The sequence below is a fragment of the Ursus arctos genome, unplaced genomic scaffold, assembly GCF_023065955.2.
Source record: "Ursus arctos isolate Adak ecotype North America unplaced genomic scaffold, UrsArc2.0 scaffold_37, whole genome shotgun sequence".
NCBI classification, from domain to species: domain Eukaryota; kingdom Metazoa; phylum Chordata; class Mammalia; order Carnivora; family Ursidae; genus Ursus; species Ursus arctos.
This window is the reverse complement of record NW_026623053.1, coordinates 21,873,916-21,881,364: the sequence shown is the minus strand read 5'-3', so window position 1 is coordinate 21,881,364 and position 7,449 is coordinate 21,873,916.

Here is a 7,449-nt window from a genome sequence, read left to right as displayed (position 1 = left end):
AGTGGGAGAGGAAGAAGCAGGCTCATAGCAGAGGAGCCTGATGTGGGGCTCAATCTCATAACGCCGGGATCACGCCCTGAGCTGAAGGAAGACGCTTAACTGCTGTGCCACCCAGGTGCCCCTATAGTTTTATTTCTTACCTTTTAGTTTATGACCCAATTCAAGTTAAATATTGTGTATGATTTGAAGTAGCCTTCAAAATTTATACTTTTGCATGTAGATGTCCTCAATCCTTTTTATTTTAATCTATTTGTGTTATAGTTAATGTTTGTTTTCTAGTTGTCATCATATATTTGGGTCTGACATTTTCATCCAACTGAAAATCTCTGTCATATATTTGAAGTGTCAAGAACATTTACAATGTTTGTGATCACTGATATATTTGGATTTAAATCTACCAACTTGATTTAAAAAAAAAAACTATTTTTACAATCTATAATTTACTTTGTCTTTTTAAACAAAATTTGGCTTTCTTTTTGAGGTTTCTTTAATGATTAATTTTATCTCTTTTGTCATAAACAAAACTATCCAACTATTTTTTAGTAAAAAAAGATAGATTCTTATTTAATCTATGTAAATAATAACATTGCCATTAAGGTAAGAATACTTAGTGAGTTTCCAAACTTTGGTGAGATTAGACAGGGAGAATAAAATATCATTTAAAATGTTTGACTTCAGTTTACAAAAGCAGAGTCTGGTCAATTTTGAGTTATAGATATCTTCAAAGAGAAAGTTATTCCTTATCTCTCCAGAAAAAAGAACATTAAAATATAAATCATATTCCAGATAAAAATCATAATTAGCCCTTGTTAGTTCATTTGGTCCCAGGTAATTGTTTTCCTACTTAATTTTGGGTTTATACCTTTTTTTTTTTTTTAAGATTTTATTTGAGAGAGAGAGAGAGGGAGGTGAAGGGCAGAGGGAGAAGCAGACTCCCTGCTGAGCAGGGAGCCCGATGTGGGGTTCAATCCTAGGTCCCTGGGATCATGACATGAGCCAAAGGCAGATGCTTAACCTACTGAGCCACCCACGCACCCCTGGATTTACAGTCTTATAAACTCATCTTCTTGATTAGAATTCTGGAAATGCCAGTTCATCACCCTGGTATAGCCTCAAAGTTGTTTAAGTGATGCCACCAGAACATTTTATCCAAAAATACTAGGCAAATTCCTTTTCCACAAGGCTTTGAGACAGTCCTTGGTTGAAAATGAATCAGTACAACCTGTGGCTGATTAAAAGTGCTTTCAGGGAAGCATCACATTAAAAGCAAAATCTATCTGTTGGTGACAAAAGACTTAAAATGACTGTAGTTAACTTACTGATGATACATTTCAAAAGAGAAAGATCTGATGAAAGTTCACACCAAGAACAGTGCAACTGACAAATTTGGTTGATTCTGTGGCAACCAAAACAAAGATAATGCAGTTAATCCAAAAAACGTTTTAGAAAAACTACCTCTTACACATAATGATTGACTTGATTTTCAAAAATGTATATTCAAAAAGTTGATAAATGTAATCTTTACAGAGAAAAAAAATCTTCAGCTATAATAAATAATAATCCACAGTCATAATATGACATGGATATATTAAGCAGATAGTTAAAAAGAATATATCAAGAATACATCAAGCTAAATTCCAGATTCAGCAAGTCTAGAGATTCTGAACATTTGTATATCAGTAAAACTCCATAGGTAAGTGCTATATATGAATCCCCATTTCAAAATTACTAGTGTAAAAAATGTTAAATTTAAGCCAAGGAAGGAAATTGCGTTCAAGTTAAAATTTTAGAAAATAACTGAAATGATGACAGATACTGTTTTTTTTTTTGTTGTTCTTGCTGTTGTTGGCTTGTATCAGGCAAAGCAGCTCTAAGACTGATGACTAGAGTCATTATTGACAGAGAGGAAATCAACAATTGTCTAGAAAACTGCCATACGGAACTCAATGTCTGATTTACATTACATTTTAGCATGCTAACAGGGCAGGTTAAGTATCTCATCTGACTTGACAACACCTCCCATGATATTCATTAATAATAATCTATAATATAAAATGAAACAAATAGTAAACAAAGGAAACAACCCACCAAATAAAGCTAAATTTACCAAGATTTTCACATATTCCATAGCTTTTCAAACTCAGGTGTTATCATATTGCCAATCAAGGAAGATATAAATCCTTTTTAGATTTTGATTTTATTATGCTCTTTTCATGTTCTGCAACAGACTAACAAGTTATTTCGGACCAATCCAGGAGTACACAAGGTCAGAACTAATTTAACAATATTACTAAGATAGTATTAACATACAAAATATTTACCGTTGTTATATTCAAATTAATCAACAACTAAATATTCTAAAATATTTAAATTTTATCTTCTAATAAAATATCAACTCCCAAGTTTCTCAAAAAAGGTGAAGAGAACAAAGAGATAAGGAGACACAAACACAACAAAACAACTCATTTCTCTCAGAACAAAATTACTTTCTCCTATGAATAGAAAAACTAAGTTATATTTCTATAAAACCGGTGCTTCTAAGTATAGTCTAAACTCCATATTACTTATAATTTCTTAGCCAAAGTAACAAACTTCTATTACACAGAGAAAACTGGGAAGGGCTGCACTACCAGACAGCAAGCAGCCTTTTGCAGCAAATTTGCAGAACTCATGAAAACACATAGCAAGCTCTCTACAGCCAGACACATCATTTATACAGTTCTCAAAGAGGCAGAAATGAATATTCATTACATACCTAAAGATATAGTCTTTCTGTAGCATACCAAATGAAAAGACCGAAGTATATAAAATAAAATTAGGCTTACATTAGATAAAATTAAATTGTAGCATCCTCTTATTTAGAAATAATCTAGGTAACTAATAAATATCCATTAACTCAGGTTACTATCAGTCCAAGCTTGTAGGTTACCTAAAGTTCTTTGAAATTATCTTCCAGCTGGCACTCTACAAAATATACTTATTATTGTAATAGTTTGTCAGAATGATTCAATTTGGTTTAAAAATTTTATACTTCTCATTATAATAAACATTAAGTAGAAGTAATGCTAGCTTACTGAATCAATAAACCTGTATAAGATTAGGGAGAAATACCTAAGTAAAATAAAAATTTATATGTTATACTTAAAACTGATAAATCTAAAAAAAAGCATAGCTTTCTTACAAAAGGGTGTAATTTGTGCAAAGTATAAAAGAGCTATTACAGTGTTACAGAAAAACAAACAAACAAAAGCATAACGGTTTCTACTAAACCAAAAATATTAAGCTAATACAGTTTGCCAAAGATTTACCTCAATTATGTGAATTTGAATTCTTAAAGATTTTCAAGTTGGTTTCTTAAAAGATACTTTTTAAAATCTAGAGCACTGAAAGTCTTAAAGTTCAATTTCCTATTTTTCAAAAAAAAAAGACATTGGGAATATTAGACTTATGTAAAGGTCTATTATCGCTAAGCCAATCAGAGGTGAGATTTTATAATCTAATTTGGTATTACCATTTAGAGGTAGGAAATATTATATACTTAATGAGTGGTAAAAGACTTCTCTGAATTATAGACATACAAATGTACATATAGTCACATATCAGGGCTTATGAGTTCAATTCTAAAATCCCATACCTGGGTCAACTGTAAACACAGATAAACAAAATTCACAGGACAAAGACCTTTTCTCTTCCCAGTAGGGACACATACTTACTGATTTGTGCTCAAAACAGACAAATGGTAAAGAATAACAAACCAGATTATCTGTTGTCTCTTGCGCATAAAGCTAAGAACTCCACAAACCATTCAACTGCTTATGGAGATCAACAAATTGATAGAACATAAAACCAAATTCCCAATGGGGGATAACTTATTGGCTAGAAACAAAAAATAAAAGAAACCAGCACCTAAATCAAGCCAGTAATCAAAAGTAATCAGAACCAAATTCTTTCCCAGCTTTAGGTGAGCAAGACTTAGAAGCCCAAGATTTCTTCCTTTGGTCCCAGGTCCCTAGGCAAGAAAGGAGCAAAAAGGCATTTTTATCTAGGTAGAGTAAATGAGCACTTGAAAAGGAGGTCTGTCTGATCATAAGTCATGGCATGGAAATAATGGGAAAAAATGCACTGGACAATTAAGAAGATGATTTTATCTAGGCTATTTCCATGGGGAGGAAGTTCATTTTTGCAGAAAAGTATCTCAGGGAGCCTTAGGTTTTACAGAGGCAGTTAAACAAGGGAGTCATGAAGAAGGGGACAATGCGGAAAGGTGGTCCCTTGCAGTTAATTGTGTTTCCAAAGATAAAGTGGTGAGGAATTCCTCAACCATCATACTTTCCAGGTGCACAGAAATCAAGCTTCAACACTGTTAAGAGTAGGCATGTGTTCTCCATCCTCCTGCTTCTTGACTATGCAACTCTCAAGGAAGTGACCAAGATCTTAAAGTACCTCTCAGCTGGACTAAACTTTAGACAGTTTCCTTGCTGACAATAGCCCTGACCTTCCTTTTCAAAGAGCATTTACTTTAGAAAAATTTTAATTGCAAAGTCTTTATCTGACTCTTTAAAATATATATATATATATATATATATATATATATATAAACCTCCTTAGAAGCCTCTCGACACTTTTAGGACCCAGGAAATGTCTTTCTCAAGGACATGAAAAATCATCTCTTTGTAATGTAAACATCAAAGTACATTGTACCTTGTCTCCTGGTCTCCGTGGGAGGGTAGGAACCAATGAGCACCAATTAGCAAACACAAATGGCCTAATCACAGATAAAAATATTTGCAGACTCAGGAATAACTCCTATTAATTCCCAGTAACTCCTATTAACTCACAAATAACAAACCACTGATAACATGATGCCCTCCTTTTCCAGGAGCTCATCCCAGGGCTGCAAATGCCTGAGCTTTGTTTTTTGTAAACTAGAGCTGAGTTCAAATCTCTCTTCCCAATTGAAATAACGCTGAATAAAGACTTTTTTGCCTGTTTAACTTTGTTTGCTTTGACAGAATTAAGCTAGGCAGAGTAAAGTTCATGCCATTTGTTTTCATCTCTCAAGAATCACCGTCATTCATTGCCTGAAGTACAGTATCTGCTTGAAGCAGAAATATGTCACAGAGATTAGTTTCAATTATTATGAGAAAAAGTATCAAATGAGAGCAATTATATTAAATTACGCTGGACGCTCATTGGTTGGATTCTATCAATACAGTTTTTAATAGGTTGAATAGATTTTAGTCCACAGCATAAGAGAAATTAATTGAATATAATCTAAAATGTTTAGATCTTTTTTTGTTCAGATAATCACACTAATGTTAAATCAGTGAATTAAAAAAAAAAAAAAAGGCTTCTCCTCCAGCAATCCTCTGATTGTATCAAGTTCTTTCAGCTTTTATGTGTCTCACCATGCCAATTTCTTGGTCTGAAATGTTTTCAACTCTTCAAACTGATTGTCTCAAACTTGACTTTTAAGATTTCATTGTCAAAGGACTTGGAGATCACGTATAGCTTTGTCTCCAGTAATTCAAGTTGGGAATAATTAGAAAACGAGAACTAGAACTTTGGAACATCAAAGGACAAAGCTGAAATGACAGATCAGGAGCAAGGGTAAAGATAAAAGGCGGATGAGACAAAGCCAAAACCTTCAGAATCATTTGCAACAGTCTCAAAAAGGAACTGAGCTAAAACCTGTAAGACATTAAAAGATTGAAGTTAAAAATAATACGCCCTATTCTAATAGGTAAATTCTTGCATAAAATTGTCACGGGAAGAATTAAGATTAAACTGTATAACTGTACAACTGAATGGGAAATGCAGATTAAGATTTCTCTGGTACACTAAGATTTGTTTAAATATGGGTTTGAACAATAGCATAGAGAAATTAAATCTAGGAAAACAAAAAACAAAAACCTCAACTCAAGAGAAAAATGTTACAAGTATTCTTTGAAATTAGAGTTTTAAAACAGCAAGAAATTTTGAATAGAAATTGATACTAATTAATGAGTCTTGTTAAGTCACCAACTTTAATATTTTATGATATATATGATACTAAATTATTCTCATAAATGTATTTTAATCTCCTTTTTTCATGAGGATTATAAGATCCTTAGAAAGGGCATTTTTGTACATTGTGGGACCAAAAAGAGACACCTTTTTTTTTTTTTCCCCTGTGTGCATCTGTTTTAATGGGCACCCTTGGCAGAACATGAACTTTTTGGGAACAAGAGTAATTATTAATCATCTAATCTATTTCCAGTGGCTAACCCAATGCCTTATCTCTAGTGGAACTATAGTAATTATTCAATAATTTTAGTGACTCAAACTTATAAGCAAAAAATGTGCACATATATGTTCAACACAGCATCAGTGATAAAAGCTAAAACAATAAGTTCCTATGGGCAAAATAGTTTTCACATTCTAGAATATCTGTTACGTGTATATAATATAGATGTTAAGACTGGATTTATGAAAATTACACAGGAACATGGATAATCATAATATTATGCAAAGAATTATGAAAAATTCCTTTATATTAAATTTTCTTTATATCAAAATATTTTTACTTTTCATAATTCCTTGAATCATGTTTAAGAACACATATCTTCCCACCAATGAATTAAAATCATAATATCTAAAGGATGAACAACAAGGATAGTATCTCAGTAGTAGTAACTAAGCCAAACTCATAACCAGCAGATTATGGAATTAAAAATCAAAGACACACACTATGGAAATACAGCAGAGACATAACAAGCTTAAGCTATTTTGCTTTTTACATTTCAATGTCTTAAAAAAAAAAAATAAAACTATCCGAACACTGTGGGAAATGTATTCTATTCCCTAAATGTACACATGTACAAAAGGCCTTTGGTTGAAATTTTGGTTATAGAGTAAATAGAATGCGTGGGCTATTTAAAGAATGAAACAGTTCAGTGAACAACAACAAATTAGAATTGGTGAAGTATACCTAGGGGCCATAGACAGCCTTTTATTGTAATTTCCATCCGTCTTTTTTTTCAGTGTCCTCCAACAACTACAGAATAGTGCTGGGACTAGACAGGAAGTACTTGACTTTGTGTCACAATTCTTCGCCTTTACTCTGACTCTATTAAAACAAACTCATCTATACGTTCTTCCTATAATACTTTCTGATAAAACATTCTTCTTCATTCATCCTCTTTATCCTAATCTATAGACATGGTTCCTATTAGAATAGACAAATTATCATCATTCTCTGATTTTTCTTTTTTCCAAGAAAACAAGCGATTTTCCTTTTCATTTGGGAATGAGGCTTTGTCCCTATGGTAACAAAACTGATTTTAAATGTAAAAAAATACATTTTAAATATCTGGTTGAGAAAACACCTGATGTACCTTTTTAGCTTTATGTAACACTTGAAGATTGTATAGAATCACTCATGATTTTCATACTTTTCTAAAGAGAGTC